Source organism: Chenopodium album, chromosome 2 (assembly GCF_948465745.1).
Source record: "Chenopodium album chromosome 2, dcCheAlbu1.1, whole genome shotgun sequence".
Lineage (NCBI taxonomy): Eukaryota > Viridiplantae > Streptophyta > Magnoliopsida > Caryophyllales > Amaranthaceae > Chenopodium > Chenopodium album.
In genome coordinates this window covers 63,053-90,750 of record NC_137835.1, presented here as the reverse complement: position 1 = coordinate 90,750, position 27,698 = coordinate 63,053, and the positions used below count along the sequence as shown (strand labels likewise).

Sequence of the window (27,698 nt, the reverse complement as noted above, 5' to 3'; positions counted from 1 at the left end):
AATATATTTTACTGAATGTATTTACAAATTGTGAACAATTTAATCCTTAATCAACAAAAACAATGTACAAACTTGACCCACTTATCCAAATTTATAGATCTAGCTTAGTTTTCAAGCCAAACATGAAGCATCTAAGACAAATTAAAAACAACAATAGGGCTTCGAACTTGATGTTGACCATCATCCCACACCAAAGAAGATGATATCAAAGCTCTCATACCAATTGTCCCTGAAACCCTTACCGTAAATGTTATTTTCTGTCCAAGAGAATTGAACGACAAAACAGATGGTTGCACTTTGATGGACAATGCCTGCCCTTGAGGCGTAGTAACTACAGCGTTATACGTCGAATTAGGCGATCCAACATTAGTGACAGTCCTAGTAAACATTGAACTAAAGGAGCCTACACTTGTAGGGAGCGCGATTGAAGGGTAATTGAGATCCCAATTAGTAATATTTCCTTGACAACTGCTATTATCTCCTGTTACTCGGTTCATGTTAATGTCTTCGAGGCCTTGACTGCACAAGAATTTCACGTAGTCAACCTCTTCAGCATCGTATACAAGCCCGGGGTTTACAGCCTTCAAGGGGTTAATAATGTAGCCTGAACCATATGATAATTCAGCTTCTCCATTTTTAGCATGGCTCATAGGAAGAGCCGTCAAATTACATAAACGTTAGAAGATATACTTTATCTAAGTATAGATTTATGGTAACATATATTTCAAAACACATTACCAGTAGTCATGAGAGCGGATCTAATGGTAGCAGCGGACCAAGTAGGATGGAAAGACTTAACATAAGCAGCAACAGCAGTGGCATGTGGGCATGCCATGGAAGTCCCAGACGCTATGGTATAAGGCACAGATCGCGGATCACCTTCAACTCTTGATACAGATGCAACCGGTGACCAAGCTGCTAGAATGTCCACTCCGGGGGCAATTAGATCTGGCTATATTAGCAATCAACCCCGGTATGTATGTTAGCTCTTCTGGCTTGATTTAGCGTAGTTGTACTAGTTATATCTTAATGATGATTAATCGGTCAGTTCATTAGACGAGTACATAATCTCTTACCTTGAGAATATGGGGTGAGAGTGGATGAGGACCTCTGGAGGAAAATGAAGCTACATATGGTGCTGATGCATCCTTCACTTCTACACTTTTATGTATTGTTCATAGCACTGTCAAAACGGTTTGACCGTTTGGTTTCGGTTCGGTTTGAAATCGGTTCGGTATTTAATCGGGTCGGTTTGGAATCGGTTTAATTGTCTCACGGGTCGGTTTTGGTTCGGTTTAAATAGTTATCGGTTCGATTCGGTTTCGGTTTATTCTTAAGCGGTTTTAATTCGGTTCGGGTTGTAAACAGTCCGGGTAGTAAACGGTTCGGTGCAAACGGGTTGCGGTTTGTTAACGGTGCGGTGTAAACGGTTTTTATCCCGGTTCAAACAGTTTCGGGCTGGAAAGGGTTAGAAACAGTTCGGTTCTTTTTTGGTTCAGTTTATAATTGGTTCGGTTCTTTTTCGGTTCAGTTTTTAACTGGTTCGGTTCTTTTTCGGTTCAGTTTATAACTGGTTCGGTTCTTCGATGGTTTAACCACTTTAACGTTATTCATATCGGTTCCCAAGTTTACTAAATTACGGTTCGGGTCGGTTTTCGGCTTCAAAAAATAAATTGTTTATCGAGTTGTTTGGATTCGGGCAGTTAAATGGTTTTGGTTTGAAATTTGAGAGTACTTGCTAACCTTTTGCGTTCACAAGTTTTATATAAAGTCGCGAATCATTTCATATTTAGGCATCATATTATAAACATATTCTCATTGATTTTATAAATACATATTATGTTCTGTTTCAAGTTTAGTCATACTGATCTTACTAGTTTATTACGAAGTAGATTATAAGAGTTAGTGTATTAATGTATTATTGTTTTACAATTAGGTTATTATATGCTTCTTATTTAATCATTTATATACTACGCATAGTATCATAATCATGATTTGATGAGTTCTTGTGAAATGGAAATTTGCAATTTGGTAATTCGATACTTGATTAGTCAACAAGACTGATAATTATGACTCGTTTATCATTATATATTTTCATGAAATTATGAAGATATTACAAAGTGCTTTGATTTGTATAATGAAAGAAAACACTAATGACTGATTAACAAGGTAATATTGATTATCCTTAAGACCTTAATGAATGATTTGCCTTGCTATTTTTAAAAAAATATTCTAAGATTTCTAATATTTAATCCATTTAATTATATTCCCGTCAAAAAAAAAAAAATCCATTTATTTATAAAAAAAAGTTTGTAAACGGTTCGATTTAGAAGCAGTTTGGTTCTGTAGGGAATAATTTCGAGCTTAAAAATCCCACTAGCTTGAACCCCACTGTGATCATACACTAAAGTACGGTGGCGTCCAAAAGGGAAGAAGATAGAGCAAAAGAGTCGCCAACAAGTTTTTAAGGAACTTGTAAACCGTTCACGAGGTGAAGGTTACACCCTTTAACGATCCAAGAGATCGTAAACTCCATAAGGTCATGAACCAAATAAGGGTCCGGGGATGAAGGTACAAATCCAACCTAAAAGAGATTGAACCTGCCCTAATAATAGGCCTCTACTTTATTCTGATCGTATTCATGTGCGCTTTTTAATTAACATGCAATCAATAGGATTAACCCTAAACCTGTTTAATCTATGTTGGTTGAATATTAATGCACAAACAAACTATTATTGGCGATCACTTGAATTATAATCACATTAACCCTAAACAAGATTATTAATTATCTTATTAAGCGTGATTACAAGTACAAATTCCCTTTAAACATGCATGAAATGTGTGATCAAGCAATAACATATAAATATCAAGCAACATGATAATCAATAAAAAATAATAATTATAATCATGACAATCATAAATCATAATTAAAATAATAATCATCATAATAACAATAATAATATTCATAATCATGTTAAAGCATAATAAAAATAGCAAGATCCTAGGCATGATACTAACAAGATTAATAACAAACCCTAGCATGTCACTAAGCGATAAAAATCAAATCTTTAGCCCTAACATGATACTAACATGAATAAATATTAGGAAAAGAATAGGAAGCATCGTAACAATCATATTTAATATTAAAAATACCCTAGACATGATACTAGGAACATCATAACAACAATATAAACATGATCATAATATCAATTAATCAATTAAAGTACTTACTTTGATGCCTCGTACCTCTTTCTAATAACAAAATACACGCGTTAGTAACTTCAAGGAAAAATAATAATCAAAGCAATTAAATTAAATAATTTAAATAGAGATTTGGGACCAAACCCTCAGAAATTAAAACCTTTCACGTCTAGGGCGAAGGCAACTTCGAATGTGGCTAGGTGTATCTAGATCTTGCGAATGCGGAATTTTGTGTGAAAAAGGCTAGTTTAGAAAAAGAGAGAGAGAGAGAGAATAATCAAGAAAATCTTGATGAGAGTTGGTGAATTGAAATAAGAATTGATGAAATCTGGTTATCGAAAACGGAGTTTTAATACGTTATTTATAGAGAAAATCAGCCAAAAAGATAAAATTAACAAAACAGAGTCTGACGATCGCAAAACAGGATTGACGCCAACCCTGGCTAGCTGGCGCCAGACACCAATGGCTAGCGCCTGGCGCCAAGGCCTGGGGTTGGACGCCAAACCGGATTTCAACGCGTTTTCGAAAATCCGATAGATTTACCGTACTGGAAGATAAAATAATATAATTTCTTCGAAAATGCTATTTGATTTTGATTAAAACTCTGAAAAAGTCAACAAAGTCAACTTATCAATGCTAATTGAATTAGGAATGAAAAGAACCTTCTAGAAGATTCTAGAAGACTAAAACCATTCCTAATTACATTAGGAATGAAAAATCATATTAGGCCCTCCCCTAGATCATTGGGCTGTACATAAAGCTCAAACCGGGCCCAGTTTAGTAAATTGGTCATAATTTCCTCAATATTCATCGGAATTGGGCTTATAATATATCGTTGGAAAGGTCTTTGCAAGCCCCATCCAACTACACTATTATTGGACCCATATCATGGACCAACCAAACTGGATTGGCTGTTTTCTTAAAATAAAGTTTTCAAAATAGAGAGAAGAAAAGAATTAAAAACTTTCCGCAACACTAGACCTTTCCACACTTTCATTTCATTCGATTATGATTCGACATGAAAGGTACTCATCACTGGGTTTGGTTTTGGGGAGACACAAATGGGTGTCTACAGAAGCCCCCACTTTGACTGAGTTTGGAGAAACGCAAGTTTCGAAAACAAAAGTCAAAGTATCGATAGGGACGGATAATGATTCAGAACGTTCTGCGATCCTAAATCACTCTTGTAACGCCGATACCTGCAAACTAGCGTTAGTTAAACAGATAAAAGAGTTAAGAAACGCGTATCTTGCACCGTCGAGCACACGTCTCTGAAAGTAACCGATTGTTGCTGCTTTACTGTTTTGATGACCTCCTGCAAGCTAGAGAATGCCATCCCGCTTGAAAACCGCTACGCCCGTAACTGCTTCCAAATTAGAAGATTGCTTCGCCTGAAACTATCCTCCTTCGCAATGATAATATTCCACATCCTAGGGAACATTATCGAAGATTGCTTCTCTTGAAACAATCTCCATCCGCATTGATAATATTTCGCGTCCAAGGGAATACTATCGAAGATTGCTTCTCTTGAAACAATCCTCAGTTGTTTGTGACAACTCTCCATAATCCAGGGAACGCCACCTTGCTGTTTCGATGTTCACTCGTCTCTGAACAAAGAGCTTCTTTTTGATATGATCTTCTGAATGATGTGTCCACGCGTCTCTGAACGAAGAGCTTGATAATAGGATGCCCACGCGTCTCTGAGCAAAAGAGCTTGTAGGAAATGTCCACGCGTCTCTTAACAAAAGAGCTTGAAAATAGGAAATGTCCACGCGTCTCTGAACAAAAGAGCTTGAAAATAGGAAATGTCCACGCGTCTCTGAACAAAAGAGCTTTTGAATGATATGCCCACGGGTCTTTGGAGCAAAAGAGCTTGATGGAAATGTTCACGCGTCTCTGAACAATAGAGCTTCAGTGCTTGAACGTTTGTTGCGATAATGTCTTGAAGAAAAAAATTTCCGAAGACCAACGTTTGTCGATCTCTAAAGCTCGCCTGAACTTTGCTTTCGCTAAAACCAGTATGTCGGTGTTTCCGTAATGAGCCATATCTTAGGCGCTTTAAGCTAAGCGAGACGATCTTTCATCAGGTCGACCCCTTATTGTGATTGTAATCAAACTGACTACTTAATCATGTCAAATTGCTTATAGGGGCTAACTGGCGCACCAAGGAACCCAAAATTGCTGTATGAAGTCGAAATCACCTTTCTGATAGGCTTCGAGCTCTGTTGTTGTTGAGATATTTCTGGCGCCAAGAATTGATTCTGTCGCCGAACGCTGTGATACGGTCTTCCCTGTTCTGCTACACCTGTATTTATTTTTGACTATAGAACTTTGGCAATTTCTTTAATTATCTTAGGGTTGACCTAAGGCTTAATGTTATCTTAGGGTTGACCTAAGGTTTAATGTTGCTTGACTCATCGACTTGACACAACTCAAGGTATAAACTTGACTCGCTGATTGACTGACTCGAGGTTGACTCGACTCAAAGTGAAATGACACATGTCTTAGACTCATGACCCGTGTGTGCATAGTGTTGATTATGCGACTCGAAAATGCAAATAAGCAAAAATTTTTCGTCATTTTTGTGGAGGGTACCGACTTTCTCCAGAAAAAGAAAGACGCGAAAAAGAATCGAAAGTCTGAAGATGCATGTTGAATGAGCTTAGTCAAATGTCATTTGATACTATCTCTCAAGGTGCAAGGATTAATCCATCTTAGGCTATCTCAATGGTTGACTCAATGATGAAAGTATTTGGGTATCTTAGGCACGGAGGCTAAGCACTTCATACTTCGTGATGCAATGACAATTATGGGTGATGTTGATATGATAAGGTATGATTCAACGTTGTGTTAAGATTTCATGACAAAGGGTTCCTAAAGGGAAGTATATTTGGTCATGTATCTGTGCAGTGTGTGATAGTGACACTAAAGCTAGGCCACAAGAGCTAAGTGTGTGGAAAAACATATTGTTAGAAGAGCCAAATAATGGTGACTCTTAGGCTAGGTAAGCTAATGATGTAAGGACCAAGCCCCCAAGTCTAGCTCTAAGTGAAAAGGGATGAGCATTGGAGATTCCTTGATATGATCATGGTGCAAGTGTGTGAAAGTGAATATGAATGCATGTTTATTACGGCCGCACCTCGATGTGAGGTTGCCTACGTATCCGTTAGGAATCAGGCCGAACGTAGCTCTAGCCGAACCTCGCACAAGTGTGTGTACCTCAAAAATGTCTTTTAAGGGTTGTAACGCGGTTAGGCTAAAGGTTATAGAAGAAGGGGATAAAGGCTCAAGACCCTAGACAAGCCCCCAAGGTGTGCAACCTTGCTTCTGAATCTTTGTATTTTCATGCTTGAGTTTCTACTGTTTTTTTTTAGCTCTCTTTGCTTTAACATTTATTTTTATTTTTATAAGTGTGAGCAATCTCGATCATGCGGTCTATCACTCACTTGGCATTCATGTTTCTCAGGCACGGTACCGAGCACTTGATAAGAGACGCAATCTGAGACGTGTTCTTATCGAAGATATTTTCATATCAAAGACATTGGAACACTTGCCCTTTTGTACACTTCTATTTATTTTTTTTGCTTATTTTAATTTTCTAAATTCACTCATGTTTTTTAGAATTGCATAATTTGCACACCATCCCATCCCAAGGTTAGATAGATGTAGGTTGAAAAAAGAAAGGTCTATCGTTAGACGAGGCTCAAAGTGGTTTATGAAGAAAGGATTTGTAAATTAGAAAGGCGAAAGGAGATATGATGTGGCTACAAGGGTTGCCTTAAATCATTGGTATACCTTGTGCTTAATTCGACATGGATTTTTTTTCTTTTTTTTTTATTATGTTTGATGCAATATAATGAAATGATCATATATAAGGAAATAAATGCTCATTTTATTAAAAAGGGAAAAGAAAAGAAAAACTACAAAAATAATCTAAAGGAAAATAAAAGGTGCCTATGCTAGACTTATTGGGGAAAGGAAAAAATGAAAAAGAAATAGAAAAAGAGGTCATGAAATCTTGTCATTGAAGTTCGCCTCTTGTCTTGTGTTGTTTGCGTCATCATCACCCAGTCTTCTCGTTAGCTAGAGGCAATGGGATCTTGTTTGCCTCTATGAGGTCTTGAATGAGATTTTGAAACCTGTAGCATTCATCGGTAGTATGACCGCGCCCTCGATGGTACTTGCAATAGGAGTTTGGATTCCATCTCGAAGATCGATTTTCTGGTGTTGGATCCTCGGTAGGGCCAATAGGTTTGATTAATCCTTGATCATAGAGACGATCGAAAGCAGCATCGTAGGTCATTCCAATGGGTGTGAACTCTCGCCTGGGTTTCCTTTTAGATCCTTGATTGTCCGCGGCTAAGACATCATTATGGTCAAAGGTACTAACATTATTACTAGAGTGGGCGTTTTCGGAAGAAGAAGGATTGTCGCTCTTCTTTCCTTTCCAGCCACCGTGGTTACTATTGTTACTAATCTTCGCCTTCTTGTCGCGTGGAGGAACATGAAGGAGATTTGAATCAATGAGATCTTGAACACGATCTTTGAGGGCGAGACATACTTCGGTGGTGTGACCACGACCTCTATGGTATCGACAATAAGAATTTGGATCCCAATTGGGAAACCGTTTTTCAGGTGGAGGGTCTTGACTGGGAACAATGGGGTGGATAAGACCTTGATCGTGAAGGTAGTCGAAAGCTTCATTGTAAGTCATTCTTATTGGCGTGTATTCTTCAATGGTCCGTTTTGCTTGTGGCTTAGGAGCATTTAGTTCTTCATTAAACTCTTGGCGAGAATTTTGTTCAATGGCCATCACCCGATTTGCTAATCCTTCTACCACATTCAAAAGCATGGCAATGACGTCTTGCAGTTTTCGAATTTCCTCTTTTAGACTTGACGGTTCTTCCTTGGTATTATCTAAGAAAAGACTTTCATCCTCCTCAATTATGGCCACTTCATCGAGAGAGGTCATATAAGCCGTCTCGACCACGGGCTCTCCTACGGTTGTGATAAGAAGTGATGGATCAAAGGATGCTTGGTCATCTTCGATGGCTAGAATCTCGGAAGTTTCATTGTCATCGATCAGATCTTGAATAGCTTCTTTGAGTTTCCAACACTCCTCGGTGTCGTGACCCTTTCCTTGGTGATATTTGCAATGCTTATTAGGATCCCACTTAGGTGGCCTGGCTTCTGGAACCGGATCTTTGATGGGCCCTATGGGCATGACTAGTCCTTTGTGATGTAGCTTCTCGAAAGCCGTTTCATAACTTATACCAAGTGGAGTGAACACCCTTTTTTATCTTTGGATTCGTGGTTTAGAGGTGTTTGTAGCATGTACCTCATTAATGGGAGAGGAAGAAGAAGGATGGTCGCTCTTCTTTCCTCTCGCACTATTATCTTTCAGAAGGTCATCTTCAATGTCAATGCCTATATTATAGACAGCTTTGAAAGTATTCAAGTTGTGTTGGTACTTTAAGTGCTTTGAATACATCCCTTGGAGATTCTTGATAAACATCCTCACAGATTCTTTTTCGGTAGGAGCCTTGACCATATTAGCAGAAGTTTCCCTCCATTTAGTGAAGAAAGAAGTGAAGCCTTCATTCTCTTTTTGTCTTAGCATCTCGAGTTGTCTATGGTCGGTTTCAACTTGAATATTTCACTTGTACCTATCAACGAAAGCGTTTACTATCGATTCCCAGGTAGAGGTTTTCTCTTTGTCAAGGGAGAAGAACCATTGTTGGCAAACGGTTTCAAGAGATAATGGGAACAGAGAGGGGAAAACCTTCTTATCGATACCCTTAATGCTCATTATAGTTTCAAAAGCTCTTAGATGGAAGTAAGGGTTATCTGTTGCCTTGAATTTAGGGATGTCAGTGGCGTTGAACTTATGCGGAAGAAGTTCCTTGTCCAGCGAGACCCCTTGTGAACTTATGCCCTGAAATTTATAGTCACTAGATAACTTGCTTAGACTCTCTTGCATGAGATCCATCTGTTGTTGCTTCACGGGATCATCGACCTTAAGTGTGAGGAGCTTCAGTGTTTCAGTCATGGTAACCAATTGGTTCCTAAGCTCATTGAATTCTTCTTGAGTTGCCATTATCTTCTTAGCCTTCCTCTTTTGACGAATCGATTTATCAAAAAGTGAGACTTGAATAAAGAGGTTGTCCTTGATTAATCGTCCTTCTTTCCTTGACCAAGTACTGTGGAAAAGGAATTTGGGGATACTTATTGTTAATTATTTGACTCAAACTTTATTCAACATGCAATGGATGGGGGAAGTGAAGAAATATGGAAGAATGTGAAGAAGATTTAGGTGGAGGGATGTGAAGAATTAAGAATAGAATGTACCCCCTCAACTCAAATGACGGAAAAAACCGACTCATGCATGAACCTAAGACATGGTCATGGTGACATATACTCAAAGTGTGTGCTAAGACTAGTGAGTGTAGGTGACATGTTGAGACTCGTGTCATGACCACGTGGCTAGACTATGTGACCAAGACTCGATTAATGACTTGACAAGGTGTTATTGACAGCGAAAATTAACCGAGTTAATTAGTAAACTGGTTAATTAGACCTTAGGTGATGACTCGACAAATAATCCGAACTATCGGCCAAACGACAGGACTGGCGTCACATTATGGTGGTTGGCGCCAGACAATTTAGTTAATGTCTGGTGCTACACACTATAATGTGGCGCTACAGCTCAGACTTTGGCGCCAATATTGGAGCTTCGGTCTGGGACTGTTTTCGGTATTATTAGTCAATTGGGGTATGCCTAAAGTCGTACTAGGTCAATTCCGATTGAAAAATTAGACTTTATTGACTCAAATTAAATAAATAATTAATTAATTAAATAGGCAAAGTTCTTTAAGTCATTAATTTTAGTCTCAACACAAATCAACAAACGGTTAAGAGAAACATAGAATATATATGCACAACAAATAATGCACAATTAGTCAAGTAGGCACAATATGATGCAATGAGTTTGCAACCTAACCATGGCTCTAGTTCTCTAAAGCTCGGGATATGGGTTAGTCAATAGAGGGTCCATGGTTAATTGTCCGGATGCACCGCGCGGAAGCCTAACCGTGAAGGGTTGGCGCGAGTGGATGGGACACCGCGAGTTTTTGAAAAAAACTCGCTTCCATGGTTTGGTGAATTCAACATCTCGGATGTACCCTTTGTTGCACGGAGCGTTCAATCGGGTAGATGGAGCATGAATTCCCAGAGGGTTATGTCCATATGTAGAACACATATGGGTTTCAGAAAAGTGAAAAAAAATTCAATCAGGAAGTAGGATCGAGCAAACAATACGAAAAACCGGTCGAAATTAGAACGCATATTTCTGGCTCAGTATTGGGGGAAATTGGCGCCAGCAAACAGAGACTGGCGCCAACTTTTAACTGTAGCGCCTGGCGCCAATACTAGCGTCTGGCGCTACGGCTAAAAGTGTGGCGCCAAGCTCTGGCCCCTGACGCTACTTCCCACATGCCTCAGCAGCTTTCTGTGCTCGATAAAATCTTCCAGTTTCGCGCGGTGTTATTTCAGTCCTAGTTGTGAAAGACATTTCTCAAATTTCCTACGTGTAAAATCCTATATTTTTTACTCATTACGGATGGTCTTTCCAATGAGAACCTTTTTATGCATATGACAATAATGTTAATCAAAATTACGCACATGAAATACTTAGAACTTTTCGAGTCTCATCCACTCATTCTAGATCATTGCCGAAACAAATTCAGGAATTAAAATATAAATCCTCCCCAGTGGAGTCGCCAAAAACTGTAGGGAATAATTTCAAGCCTTAAAATCCCACTAGCTTGAACCCTACTGTGATCATACACCAAAGTACGGTGGCGTCCAAAAGGGAAGAAGATAGAGCAAAAGAGTCGCCAACAAGTTTTTAAGGAACTTGTAAATCGTTCACGAGGTGAAGGTTACACCCTTTAACGATCCAAGAGATCGTAAACTCCATAAGGTCATGAACCAAATAAGGGTCCGGGGATGAAGGTACAAATCCAACCTAAAAGAGATTGAACCTGCCCTAATAATAGGCCTCTACTTTATTCTGATCGTATTCATGTGCGCTTTTTAATTAACATGCAATCAATAGGATTAACCCTAAACCTGTTTAATCTATGTTGGTTGAATATTAATGCACAAACAAACTATTATTGGCGATCACTTGAATTATAATCACATTAACCCTAAACAAGATTATTAATTATCTTATTAAGCGTGATTACAAGTACAAATTCCCTTTAAACATGCATGAAATGTGTGATCAAGCAATAACATATAAATATCAAGCAACATGATAATCAATAAAAAATAATAATTATAATCATGACAATCATAAATCATAATTAAAATAATAATCATCATAATAACAATAATAATATTCATAATCATGTTAAAGCATAATAAAAATAGCAAGATCCTAGGCATGATACTAACAAGATTAATAACAAACCCTAGCATGTCACTAAGCGATAAAAATCAAAACTTTAGCCCTAACATGATACTAACATGAATAAATATTAGGAAAAGAATAGGAAGCATCGTAACAATCATATTTAATATTAAAAATACCCTAGACATGATACTAGGAACATCATAACAACAATATAAACATGATCATAATATCAATTAATCAATTAAAGTACTTACTTTGATGCCTCGTACCTCTTTCTAATAACAAAATACACACGTTAGTAACTTCAAGGAAAAATAATAATCAAAGCAATTAAATTAAATAATTTAAATAGAGATTTGGGACCAAACCCTCAGAAATTAAAACCTTTCACGTCTAGGGCGAAGGCAACTTCGAATGTGGCTAGGTGTATCTAGATCTTGCGAATGCGGAATTTTGTGTGAAAAAGGCTAGTTTAGAAAAAGAGAGGGAGAGAGAATAATCAAGAAAATCTTGATGAGAGTTGGTGAATTGAAATAAGAATTGATGAAATCTGGTTATCGAAAACGGAGTTTTAATACGTTATTTATAGAGAAAATCAGCCAAAAAGATAAAATTAACAAAACAGAGTCTGACGATCGCAAAACAGGATTGACGCCAACCCTGGCTAGCTGGCGCCAGACACCAATGGCTAGCGCCTGGCGCCAAGGCCTGGGGTTGGACGCCAAATCGGATTTCAACGCGTTTTCGAAAATCCGATAGATTTACCGTACTGGAAGATAAAATAATATAATTTCTTCGAAAATGCTATTTGATTTTGATTAAAACTCTGAAAAAGTCAACAAAGTCAACTTATCAATGCTAATTGAATTAGGAATGAAAAGAACCTTCTAGAAGATTCTAGAAGACTAAAACCATTCCTAATTACATTAGGAATGACAAATCATATTAGGCCCTCCCCTAGATCATTGGGCTGTACATAAAGCTCAAACCGGGCCCAGTTTAGTAAATTGGTCATAATTTCCTCAATATTCATCGGAATTGGGCTTATAATATATCGTTGGAAAGGTCTTTGCAAGCCCCATCCAACTACACTATTATTGGACCCATATCATGGACCAACCAAACTGGATTGGCTGTTTTCTTAAAATAAAGTTTTCAAAAATAGAGAGAAGAAAAGAATTAAAAACTTTCCGCAACACTAGACCTTTCCACACTTTCGTTTCATTCGATTATGATTCGACATGAAAGGTACTCATCACTGGGTTTGGTTTTGGGGAGACACAAATGGGTGTCTACAGGTTCATAAACGGTTCGGTTTATAACCAGTTCGGTTTACAATCAGTTCGGTTTTTAAATGGTTCGGTGCAAACGGGTAGCAGTTTGCTAACGGTTCGGTGTAAGCGGTTTTTTTGCCAGTTTAAACGGTTTCGGGTTAGATACGGTTCGGTTCTTTTTCGGTTCGGTTTTCTTTCAGTTCGGTTTATATTTGGTTCGGTTTGTTAACGGGTTCGGTTCTTATACGGTTTAACATTATTCGGATCGATTCGGTTTCGGGTTTACTAAAATACAGTTCGGGTCGGTTTTCGGTTTCAAAAAAATCGATTTTTAATCGGTTCGGTTCTCATTTGGGTCGGTCGGTTTCGGGCAGTTAAACGGTTTCGGTTTGAAATTTGAAAGCACTAATTGTTCCAAATGGGGTGCTACACACATGACAATTGAAAATAATTAATAATGGCAACAAGTCGTGGTAAACGTTTATGAGTGGTACCCACGAGCTTAAATTAGATGTGTCATCATTGCCTGTTGTGAATCTCCATGGTTTAAAATAATAAAAGTACTTTTAGACAACGTGACATGCTCACAGCTCACATCTAATTCATATTATGGGCCGGGAAAAAAGTTCAAACTTAATACCTTGTTAAGTTTCTTGTGTAGGCAATAAGATGAACAACATCATCATCGCGAATATAAGATGCAGGGAGAGGGAAAGAAAGTGCAGTATCATAAAGATTGGGTTCAGCAAAGTGCATTATTGTCCCAGCTGCACCATCAACAAAAACCTCCTCTAACCCACGGTCGGGTCTTAATAGCATGTCGCATACTACAATCTTGCCTTCCACCAATGTTTTATTTAATGAATCTGGTAAGCAATACCTGCAATTTTGTGAAATTTTACTCTATTAAATTATTCACAATTAATTAAACAAAATATAATTATGCAGCAACTCTGTATCTATCCAGGCATAAACTGACAAACTATATAATAATACTCTCTGTCTTTTTTTTTTTCATCAATTTGACTACCATATTTGTCGAGACATAAGTTTGACCATTAATATCTTTAATTATTTATTAGTTAAAATTGTAACAAAATTATATTATGAAACTAGACTTATGACTAATCTAATGATATTTTATATAATCACATCACTTTGCTTATTTTATAGAGATGAAAAATATAAGTCAACCATGGTATGAGAATAGTGCAAAAATCAAAGTGATACATTTAAAAAAAAACTGAAGGAGTAATACCTTGAAAGTGTTGAGTTCGAGGATAACGTGTCTGGGGCATCTCCTCCATAGATTAGGGGGAAAGTCTTATTTTCGTGATCAAATGTATTTAGTGAAATCCCCTGCATTAAGAGTACATTTAACTTTACAGCTTTTAACTTTCTAAATAGAACTATGTTACGAGCTACATTTGACCATTAATATATTTGATTATATATTACTCATTTACTCCGGACCAAAAATTATAAAATCTTGACATTATAAAACTACACAGATGAATTTAACAATATCACACGACTAAGGGTCTGTTCTCTTACGTTGAAATTTAGTTCAGTTCAGTTCAGTTCAGCTCCTAATTTCCTTCTCTTATAAAATATTCATTTCAGTTCAGTTCAGTTCAGTTCAATTCAGCTGAGTTCAGTCAATGAGAACAGGCCCTAAATGTGAATTTTTGGTCAAATTTTATAAGATTTGACTATATAAAGTCAATTTGGGATTATTAGAAAAAAAAAAAAAAAAAAAAAAACAGAGGGAGTAAAGAATAGTATGTAACTCACCTCTAAGACCATGCCATTGTCAGGTTGGACCTGAGTGGTGAACTTACGATCTATAGTACCGGCTCCTACGGTGAGTAGCCATGGTGCATAATTGCTAAGACTTCGAAGACAAGGACCACTATTGCCACTAGCTGTAGAAGTCAAGATTCCTCTTTTCATTGCATGAAATGATCCTATGGCTATTGGATCGCGGAAATACGGTAATGCTTCGATTTCAGGATTTCCAAGTGAAACTGAAATAATGTCCACTCCATCTGATATGGCTGCATCAAATGCTGCCAAGACATCGGCAAATTTACAACCTTCATAGGACCAACACGTCTTGTAAACAGCGATCCTGGCTGATGGTACACCACCTCGAGCAATTCCTTGGCCGAGGCCTAGGAAGCTTGCACTTTCTACAACTCTTCCAGCAACTATGGAGGCAGTGTGTGTTCCGTGCCCAACTGTGTCTCTTGGCGATGGTTCGTCCTTGCTGAAGTTTCCATCAGCTCGAAAATATTGAGCACCAATTATCTTGCTACAAGAGTGGAAGCATATAATAATGGTAAGATGAATTGTTTCAAAATTTTGAACTTTTTTTTTTTGGTTCGTAGGGAGAAGGGCCTGTTGAAAAAACTAATCTAGAAAAATCTAGGAGTAATATATTAAATGTAATCTAGAAATATCTTGTACAAACCTAGGATAAATATCTAATAAGAATAATCTAGAAAACTAAACAAAAGCATACTACCTAGATTAATCTAGAAAGAAGAAGAAAAAAGGAGAAAAAATTGAAGGAGCAAAGTCGGTGGAAGTAACCGACAGTAGTGAGTATAAATAGGAGCTTGCATGTACTCACTTAACTGAACTCATGCAATAAAACTCAACTTTGCAACCCAGTACATGCCTACTTCCACTTCTAACATTTGGTATCTAGAGCCAATTAATCCAAAGCCTCCATTTTCCATTCATCATCCAAAATCAAATATAACAACAACTCCACATAAATTCAAATGGCCTCCCATATTCCAAATCCAAACACAAACTTAAACACAAACACAAACAATTTTAATCCCCAAGTTAATTGGGTACCTACATTTAAGGGGGAGAAATTTGATCAATGGAGTATGCAAATGAAATCAATCTTCATTACCCAAGACATTTGGGAAATTATTGAAGTTGGGTATGAGAAACCCAAAGATGTCAATGAAGAGGCTTCTTGGGATGCCTCTAAGAGAGGCCAATACAAACAAAACATAAGAAGGGATCATTATGCCCTTTCCATAATTTATCGTGGGGTAGATGAAACAATACTACCTACGATCATGGCCGCTACAACGGCAAAGGAGGCATGGAGTATCCTGGAGACAAAATATAGAGGCTCAGAAAAGGTAATACTCTTTAAGCTTCAATCTTTGTGGGGTCAATTTGATAGCCTACAAATGACCGATAATGAATCAATTCAATCTTATGTTGATCGAGTCTCAAATATTGTTAACCAAATTCGATTTAATGGAGACACAATTGAAGATGTTAAAATAATCCGGAAAATACTATGCACTCTCACCAAAAAATTTGATCACATAGTGGCTGCCATAGAAGAATCTAATAAAGATTTAAAATTGCTCAACATGACTGAGCTAATGGGCTCTCTACTGGCTCATGAAGAAAGAATGCGTAGATTTGATGAGCAGCCAGTAGAACAAGCCTTTCAGGCTAAATTAAAATTTTCTAATGGAGAAAATAAAAATAGCCATGAAAATAATTTTCAACCAAAAAAGAAAAATTTTAATAATCGAGGTCGGGGAAGAGGAAATTATAAAAACCAAGGGAGCCGAGATAATAACTTTTTTTGCATATTATGCAAGAAAAATGGCCATAATACAAGAGATTGTCGGTACAAATGCAAAAGATGTACACGACACTCTCATTTTGAAAAAGATTGTTATTTCCGGCAAAAAGAAGAGGCCAACTTCACTGAAAATAATGATCAACTATTTTATACCTGTCTAAATGCTCAAGAAGAGCAAAATGACATATGGTATATAGATAGTGGTTGTTCCAACCACATGACCGGAAATAAAAATTTCTTTGTAACTCTTGATGAAAATATAAAATCACAAATTACTCTTGGTGATGGGAGTAATCAAGAAGTTTCCGGAAAGGGAACAATTGTTGTTAAAACAAAAAATGGCTCCTCTAAATTCATCCCCGACGTCTTTTATGTCCCTGGGCTGGCACAAAATTTACTAAGTGTGGGCTAATTAGTCCAAAAGGGCTATATGGTGAAATTTGATAATAATCAGTGCCACATATATGACAAGAAAAAGGGGCAATTAATCACTACCACTAAAATGGCTCCAAAAAAATAATTTCCACTTAAAATGCAATTGGAGTCAAACATTGCCCTAAGCACAACAGTGGATGAGTCCACCTTGTGGCATTTGAGATTCGGGCATTTAAATTTTGACAGTTTAAAACTGTTAAAAAATAGAGAAATGGTGATTGGGCTACCACCAATCACTAATGAAAAGAAAATTTGTGAGGGTTGTATCTATGGCAAAATGCATAGATCACCATTTCCAACTTCATCTTGGAGGGCTAGAGCTCCATTAGAGCTTGTCCATGCTGATATATGGGGTCCTACCAAGAATCTGTCTCTTGGCGGAAAAAGATACTTTCTGTTGATTGTTGATGATTTTTCACGCATGATGTGGGTATATTTCTTGGAGAAAAAATCAGAAGCACTATCCCACTTCATGCAATTTAAAGCCCTCACAGAAAAACAAAGTGGCCATTCAATAAAGGTTCTAAGAACCGATCGTGGGGGAGAATTCACAAGCAATGAATTCAACAAATTCTGTAAAGAGAACGGCATAAAAAAGGAGCTTACAGTCAGACGTACACCACAACAAAATGGTGTTGCAGAAAGGAGAAACGAGACAATTGCTGAAATGGCTCGGAGTATGATGCAAGGAAAAAATCTACTGGGCAGAAGCTGTCCGCACAACTATTCACATCCTGAACAGGTCTCCCACGAAAGCAATAAGAAGCATGACGCCATACGAAGCTTGGCACAAACGAAAGCCAAGAGTCGAGCACCTCAAAGTTTTCGGGTGCATTGCATATGCCCACGCCCCGAAGGAGAATCGGTATAAGCTAGATGGAAAAGGAGAAAAATGTATCTTCATTGGATACAGTGACGAGACAAAAGGATATCGTCTCTATCAGCCCGAATCCAAGGAGTTAATCATCTCCAGAGATGTCATATTCAACGAAAGAGCACAATGGCAATGGAACCACTACTACAAAAAGCGTGTTTTTTGGACGCTTTTTTGGCCTTTTTTCGACGCTAAAGAGCGTCGTAAAAATATTTCTCGACGCTGCTAAAAAGCGTCGAAAAAACGTGAGTCGAGAAATTTACAGGACGCTAAAAAGCGTCGCAATTCTCGACGCTTTTTGTTGTCCAAATGTTTATACGAAGCGTCGAAACTTGTATCAGTTCGCGCACTTTCTCAGGTTTGGCGACGCTTTTTCTTGTCTATAATCACAAAATTGCGACACTTTTTTGTGTCCTTAGATTCATATATTAGTTGTCCTATATTTTTTGACGCTTTTTTCTGTCCATATTTTTATATTAAGCGACGCTTTTTCTAGTCCATACTATTTATAAATGTATCCAATGTGAACAATATTTTTCCGGCAGAATTAAAATTTAATTTAATCATTGGAACTTAATATAGCTAGCAAATATCATAGTTGAAAAAAAATTTAAAAGAAAAATTTATTCAAATTCAATTTTAATTTATTCATAATCAAAGAAGAGTACAACTTGTGGTATATATACAATACTATGCCAAAAACCATTATATTCTGACATGCTATTATCTAAGCCAAAATTCTATATAATTAAAAGAAAAGTACAAATACATTTTTTATGAATCACTAAAATTGGTGTGACAAGCCTCCACGATTGGCCAACCATGATCACATCATTAACCTTGGCATCGTACATCAGGGGTTGCGAATAGAAGTGTTGTCTGAACCTTTTGCTGGACTAGCTACCTATCTCAAACAGAAACACAGCTAAAATTATCGACGATAATGTACTTCTGCATGTAAGAGTACAGAAAAATTGTTAAATCAACATAAGGCATATATCAAACTAATAGAAAATTACAGCAGAATATTAGCAGATAATTACATCAGGTATAGATTGCTACTCTTTCTCATCGTACATAGGAAATGATGCAGGCATGCAGCCTTCCTAGCAATATCACTGCGTTTCTCGAATTCTTGTATTGCCATGCCTTTAATTTGATTCATGCTAATGGAGTCATCAGACTTCCCTGATGCATTTCTGTCAGGAAAAGATGACAAACAATCTTCAGACCTTCCATCTGCAAGAGGGAGAAGACATTAAGATTGCATACTGTTGCTGAAAAAATTCGTAACATCATGCAAGATACAAATATACTGAAAACTCACAATTATAACAAGCAAGCTTTTACTAAATACATATTTTGATAACAAGCCCTTCTGAAATCCTATTAAATATGAAAAGTCACAACTATATTATAACAAACATGCATTTGCATCCAATTACTTCTTTAACAGACTCAAAATACTTTTCGAGCAATCCAAGTTCCTTCCTTGCTTACCGTTGACTGGTTTGATTTATTAAACTCGAGTCCTAGAGTCCTATAGTAAGTTATTAGTACACAAATAGTGTTTCTTTTATTTATATAAGTCAAAGTATATAACAAGATGGGACTAAAAAAGGTCCTACAGGCAAGTGAGGTTGGGCCATAGGTGAGCTTAGCTTTGTCGAAGTAGAATCCTAGAGCTTTACAGGTAAATTCATAAAAAGGGTTCAAGTCTAGTAACACAAGATAGAACACAATCACAACCACGAACACACACAAGATAGGACACAAACACAACCATGAATATTGCCGGGGCAACAACACAGTTAACAAAGAAAGGCAGTAGCAAGTTTGCAACAACACCTCAATGCATGAAGCAGCAACATAAAACATTAACAGCAGCAACATCAAACAAGAACAAAAACCGAACAACAATTAATAACAATAGCCACAACACATATGTACCTGCAACACCCAACCTGTTGCCAAGCCACCTGCCATGAGGCTGCTATGTCAGCAAGACAAGAGTAGCAGGGAGATCAAGTAAGCACCAAATTAGCATAAAAGCATCCAGTGGAGAAAAAACTTCTTCAAACCCTCCTAATCATAGTCCCCAATACAACAACTCTATTTCCATCTTTAGATAGATAGTTCTCTAAAATTCATCAGGACAAGCCCACTCTGTAATTGAGAAAGGCAATCCCTGTAACACTATGAAAATGGGTGTAATTTTTCAAATTATTCCAATAAAGCAAATAATTTAAAAATGCAAAAAAAGCGATGAATGAAGCATACAATCTTTAAAGAAATGAGTAAAGGGTAAGCCGCCATAGATCAAATTCGGTAGATAGTCACACTAAAGCCCTTTGGATCCCTGATATAGGACTATCAACTTTAACCTTTAATTCTTGAAACACTAGTGTAAAGCACCGACAAAAAATAGGTTATGTCATTCACAATAATTCTTGTGCATAGTTTAGAAATTTCGGAGAAGCTTTCGCCTTAAGAAATTATCCTGGTACTATGCTCGCTGCCAAGAACAATATTGACTAGTGCCGGAGTCTGGTTCAAAAGTAAATGGGGTAAGGGTGGTAGAAAGGGGGTCATAACCAATAGTATGCATAAAGGGATTTCATAAATGAGAAGAGGACTAAAGAAAAGGCAACATAGAGAAGCAACCTCATAGATCCAAATTGCAAGTTTATTACCAATTTATATTTATTTCTGAAATGGGATAAATTGGTCACATAGAAATCCATAGTAAGAGAAACCAACTCATAACAAGGAGTCATGACCAAGAAACTAATAAATAACAGGTCTCTATATAAAAGCAACAACTTTGAACAACTCTAAACCAGTGGTTGTGATTTGTAAACTTTTCACACTACATGGGAAATTAAATAAAACAATTTTAGGCTAATCAAAACCAACAATTAGAATCGGTCTATGTGTGTTGCCATGTAAAAAAGCAACTAGGTCATATAAATATTAGCTACGATGAGTCTACATAACCGTCAATCTCTCATGGTAAAACATATAAAATGGAGTTAAATACACCAAGAAAATCATGAAGTAGATATGATAATCTGATGGATACAAGCACACAACTACTCTTTTCATCAGGTCACTGACAGAGGTACCTCACTTTGGACCATATCATATAAGGAGGGGTTTAATTGGAAGGAAAGTTGAAGCTTAATGTACTGAAATCATAATTTTTTTTTTTTTTTTTGAAGTAGTGAAATGATTAAAATCATAATTGATCCATGAAGATCTCAAAGGCATACATTACATTTTTAAGGAAAAAATATAAACCAAAGTGCATTATTTCTATTTTGTTATTTGTAGCATGAGATTGAGATATATAGTATTTTAAGATTCTCCATATGACAAGACACTAATTTAACTAAGGATGAATTATGTTTATCTTCTCTCTATGACAAGAATAATAATTACAATGAACAAATGCAACATTTTAAGAAAGGGAAGCTAGGGGAATAACAGAGGGAAAGTTGCAGTTTCACACTTGAAAGGGCTAGACAATCATATCCAAGTCTGAGCAACATAAGTATATATGCTATATTGAAGGGGATAAGAGTTTCTACAGCTGAAGATCTCTTACCTTTTCTAGGAACCAAACAATATAATACAGAACAAAGGCACCCACTATATTCAATGATCCCTATACTCTATCTATCCAATAAGTTAAGACTATATGTATAAAAGTCACAATCATACAAACACTTTGTATTAGGCCCTTTATCACAGAGACGGAATTGACATGATTGAAAAATAAAACTCTAAAACAATCTAGAAGATATAATTATATATATAAAAGAAATGATTCATGTATGAAAGGTAAGGTTGTATCTGAGTACTATCTGCAAAGAGAAGGATGACAACAAATACAATTGGAGTGAGTAGAGAAATTATATTCATATGTTTTAGAGAGTACATGCATCCTATTAATATATACTCCAACTATGTAAACTAGTTACGAAAATCAAATAATAAACACCCAAAGAAATAGATGCAACCTGAAATGATAGATATGGAGATCCAATTATAAAAGGAAGTTAAATGCAAGAATATCTAGAATCCATACTCCATGCTCACAAGGTCAGAAGCCTTATTGATTAATATCTTACCAACTTAAGAACTAAGAATGTGATCGACACAAATCCCAAGAGCAACAATCAAGGTACTAAATTCCTATGTCAACCTCTGATCATATTAAATAGATTAAGATAAATATTAACAATAACATTAAGTTTATTTCTACAAGACCACTAATATGAGTAAATGCTAAAGACCAATAACAAAAAGAGCATTAAAAGTTTAATACATGTTACGAGAAATGAAAAGAGACAAGCCTTACTTATCCTAAACTACTATACAATAAAATTTCCACATCTAATCAGCAATACTCACTAGTAAGTAATACTTACATGCAACCACTAAATCAATATATCTACTACATATACACTACAACTAATATCAACATTAGCATATTCATATACAAAAGGACTCAAATATACAGATTATTGTATACAGAAAAGCACTCAAATTTCAATTGCAATAAATGTTACCCCTAGTAGTAAACTCTAAATTATCTAATAATACAGCACATGAAGAGACAAGACGTGAAAATAAGAAAGATTCAATGGGCAATCTAGAGATAATTTTCCAATCCAATCAACCAATTACTTTGGTCTTACTATGATTTATTACTACTTAACAAAGAAATAGAATCAATAAAATTTCAATTTGGTCTAGTTATGGTCCTAATTCCAAAGAAATGGACTTACCCAGGCAAACGTTGTGGGTATTATCAAAAGAATTGTGAAGAGGCCTTTACCTGAAGACAAAATTTGATCCCTTTTGTAAATTTTATAAAATAAATTACCAACAAATAAATTCTCAATTCACCAAAACAAACAAACTTAAACCAAAATTAATAGAATTTAGAAATTACCTTCTCAAATCATAGAAAAAAAATAGAGAAGTAAGTAGATGCGAGAAATTTCTCCAAAGTAATAGCGATAATGAGTGACATTTGGGTCTGTATGTGAACAATTGATTGTTTATCTTTTTTGTAGCTGCTGTTGTCAAAGAGACTTCACAATCACAGCTTTCATTATCCCTTCTTCCTCCATGATAAATTAAGAAAAAATCAAAATCAAAATCGAAAGTAAGCATTAAAACAAAAACCCTTAAAATCAAAATCTAAAGAGAAAGAAGAAAAACAGAAAACAATTAAAATACATACCAATATGACGAAATAATAAAGCATCTTAAAGTTTAATTTGTTACTGGGCTTGGAATCTGGAGAGCGATTAATTCATGAGAGAATTTTAGTGGAAGGTTAGGGTTTAGTTATTGGAGAAGAAAGAGGAACATTTTTTATATTTTTCCCCCAATTTTGTTTAAGTTCGCAAGCTATAGAACATCTGCTTAGCACGCGATTATTCTGGACGCTTTTTTAAGTCAACAAGTGAGGACTAAAAAGCGTCGAGAAAACACGGAAACCCAATTTTCTAGTGATGCCCTATTGACAGCGTCGAAGGCATAGCGTCGAAAATCAACAGGTTTTGTAGTAGTGAAAGAGAGCAATCCGGAAGTTCAAGATCCAGAAGTTCCTGCAGCAGTCATTCCATCTTAAAGCCCAGATGAAGGTGAAGGCCCAAGCAGTCCAAGGTCAACACCAAGTAGCCCAAGATCACCGCAGAGCAGCCCAAGGTCACCATCAAGCTCTAGCACAACGCCAGAATCAAGTCCAACACAAGAAGTTCGACGATCACAACGACCCAGGCGTCCTCCAGCCTACTTGGATAAATATCAGTGCAATCATGCTATCATGGCCCTCATCGCCAGCGAACCACAAGGCTTCCAAGAGGCAGCACGAGAAGAAAAATGGATCGACGCTATGAATGAAGAAATCAAGATGATCGAGAAGAACCACACATGGGAGCTTGTTGAAAAGCCTCGAGACAAAGAAATAATAGCCCTCAAATGGGTCTACAAGATCAAGTACAATGAAGATGGCTCCATTAAAAAATACAAGGCTCGCCTAGTTGCAAAAGGCTATTCACAACAACCTGGAATTGATTTCAACGAGACATATGCTCCAGTTGTTCAAATGGAGACGATCAGGTCAGTCCTTGCACTCGCAGCTCAACTTAAATTACAAGTTTTTCAATTAGATGTCAAATCTTCTTTTCTTAATGGCGATCTAAAAGAGGAAGTATATGTTGAGCAACCGCAAGGATATGTAATCGAAGGCAAGGAAGAAAAGGTGTATCGCCTTCGAAAGGCCCTCTATGGGCTCAAGCAGGCTCCTCGTGCATGGAATAGTAATATTGATGGCTATCTTATTCAAAATGGGTTTATAAAAAGCCCAAGTGAGCCATCAATCTACATCAAGGCCCAAGGACCACATGATTTTCTCATATTGTGCCTTTATGTAGATGATCTTATCTACATGGGCACTAACTCAAAAATGATCGAAGACTTCAAAAAGGCAATGATGTCGGAATATGAGATGACCGACCTTGGAGCTATGAAATACTTCCTTGGCATGCAAGTAAAGCAAAGTCCAGGAAGAATTTTTCTCTCACAAGAGAAATATGTTGAAGATATGCTCAAAAATTTCAACATGAGCGATTGCAAGCCAATGGCGACACCAATGGCTACGAATGAGAAGCTCTCCAAATATGATGGAAAGGAGAAAGTAGATGCATCGCTCTATCGTAGCATGGTCGGATCTCTCATCTATCTTACAAACACAAGGCCCGACATAGTAAATGCAGTCAGCATTGTCTCTAGGTTCATGAGTGAACCTAGCAAGACACATCTTTGAGCAGTAAAGAGGATTCTCAGGTATATCAAATGGACGAAGAGCCATGGAATAATGTACGAGTCTGAGATCAACTACAAGCTCACAGGCTACACAGACAACGACTGGGCTGGAAGCATTGATGATCGAAGAAGTATGAGTGGATACGTGTTCCAGATAGGATCGAAGTCCGTCTCCTGGTCATCAAAGAAACAGGCAACGGTGGCACTATCATCAAATACATATCGGCCACAAGCGCAGCATGTGAAGCAGTCTGGCTAAGGAGAATTCTTCAAGATCTACGGCAAGACACGGAAGATCCAACAACCATCCATTGTGACAATATGTCAGCTATTGCCATGACAAGGAATCCAGTCTTTCATAGTCGGACGAAGCATATCGAGATACGACATCACTTCATCCGAGAACTGGTCGAGAAACAGGAGATCGAGCTACAATTCTGCAAGACGGGAGATCAGCTCGCAGATATATTCACCAATGCACTACCAACAGATAAATTCCTCCATTTTCGAAGACAACTCGGTGTTCAAGATTTTTCAGATTAAGGGGGAGTGTTGAAAAAACTAATCTAGAAAAATCTAGGAGTAATATATTAAATGTAATCTAGAAATATCTTGTACAAACCTAGGATAAATATCTAATAAGAATAATCTAGAAAACTAAACAAAAGCATACTACCTAGATTTATCTAGAAAGAAGAAGAAAAAAGGAGAAAAAATTGAATGAGCAAAGTCGGTGGAAGTAACCGACATTAGTGAGTATAAATAGGAGCTTGCATGTACCCACTTAACTGAACTCATGCAATAAAACTCAACTTTGCAACCCACTACGTGCCTACTTCCACTTCTAATAGGGCCCTACGAGGCAGGAATCTCTCATAGGTGCAATTTGGAACTGGGGGGATGGGTAAGAAATTGAAATCCCCACCCCAAAGTGCCTATAATAAGGTTGTGAGATGCAAACCTTACCACTAGACCAAGCTATGCTTGGTTTAAAATTTTGAACTTGCTCTCTCAATATATTACTACTATTATATGGAGTATACACCATCAAGCCTCTCTAGTCAAGGGAAGGCTATATTTATCCTTAATACATGATATTGTATCAGAGCCTATGTTCCTCCCACAATCCTATAATCTAGAGGTGATCAAAGGGCTACAAAAATTAGCCTACTTGGCTAGGCAGAGCCAAGATTCGGAATGCAGCCTAGTAGGCTTTTCGGGTTAGCCAAAACATGTCTAGGGCCCACAGGAAAACAAAAAAAAAAAAAATTCAAGTCGGGCCCAACTTGACATCTTGCTAGGCCAACAGGTAAAAATCGAGATGGGCATGGGCATAACATGATCAGCTCTACTATATTCAAAATAAATTATTATATAGTATTATGTTATATAAATATATATACTACTTGCTTATTATATAAAGAATAGTTTTTATTTCACAAATCAATTTACAAAAATGTAAATTTTGTCATATTCTAGTATAAAAAGAGAAATCTTACTTGTTACATGTAAAGTTTTGTGAAGTTTGACAACGGCCCTTCCATTTGGCGGGAGGTGGACCAAGACCTTGATCTTGAAAGCTTTCAGATTCAGGCCAAATTCCACTATCAATAACTCCAACAATAACATCACCCTCGATGTTGCTTCTCTCAACATCCTCAAGGACACCCATGAAATCCCAAGACCTTTTTGTATGATGGTAAACATTTTCGTTTCGAAAAACGGAAACAACTCCATCCATGCCTTGCATAATCGATATATTATTGTACGTAAGTTCCAATTAATACAATAAGGAAAAAATAAGTTCTTAGAAGGGAGTAGTGCAATTAAAGGTTCATAGTTATGTACCAGCGATAACCTCTGCTTCATCTTCAGTTAGTATTGCTACGCATCCATGGAAATTCTCGTATGAATATAGAAGGTGTTCCGAAACCTTAGCTTTTGAGAAGGCACACTAACATAGTTGTTTCGTTCATATGTAAAATGACACCAACATGTAAATAATTAAGAGGTTGATTTTGAGGAAAAATGGAATTTTTATTAAGAAACTTTTGTTATTGGAACAAAATTTAAAAGAAACACGAACTTTTATATGCATGTGATTGGCTACACTGTATGACCAGCCATTATGAGATTACTTAGTGTTGTAGGGGTTACTCACTCACTTAGGGGTACTTACTCTATCAAGGATTACTCACTCGCTCAGAGCTTACTCAGTCAAGAATTACTTGTAGGTAAGGATTACTTGGTGTGTGTTAACTTGTCACACGGTGTGACCAGCCGCACTAAAAAAAATTAATAAATATTATGTGGCCAGTCTTCAATTCAACATTTATATTTGAATATTAATTAAATTTTATAGAATGCTACATTAAAAAACTCACAATAATATATAATATAATATGATAAGTAGAGTAGAAAATTGTCCTCACCCCTCAAGAACGTTGCTTAACATGTCAATATGAAGGCTTTTTGCAGAACCGTCTGGATTAATCTGATCACCCATGTATACAATATAAGTCTACACAAATACACACTGATTAATTAGAAAGATACAATAAGGCGAGTGAACCAATTTCATTTCCTAATTTCACTTACGTTCTTCAAACTCAAAATACAAACAAAAGCAAATTTTATTAAATAATATAAAGAAATAAACATAATACTACCTCCGTTTCATACTATCGTTGCAAATAATATGAAACGAAGGTAGTATTTGATTCCACGTACTTTAAATCTTACCTACATATGATTGATAGTTACTCCTTAATTGTACGTTCCAAGGAAAAATAATCAAACTATGTTTTTAGTGAGATGTATTCCCCTTGTTCTTTTTTGTTATGCTCAGTTACTATATATTGATACAATGACCAAGTAGTTTATATTAAGGAGAAGCCATCTATGCATGGACTAATTTCTATACCCTTAAGAAGAGAAAGAAAGATTAAGGTATTATATATTTAGATTTGAAAACAAAAAAAAAATGAGAATATCAAAAAAGAATAAAAAGCAACAATTTTTCTT

At 36.7% G+C, this 27,698-nt stretch overlaps 1 pseudogene; it reads right to left on the bottom strand.

Annotated features, from left to right (window-relative positions):
- Positions 1 to 131: 131 nt before the first annotated feature.
- LOC145599163 (cucumisin-like) lies at positions 132 to 27,180 on the bottom strand (annotated as a pseudogene).
- Positions 27,181 to 27,698: the final 518 nt, after the last annotated feature.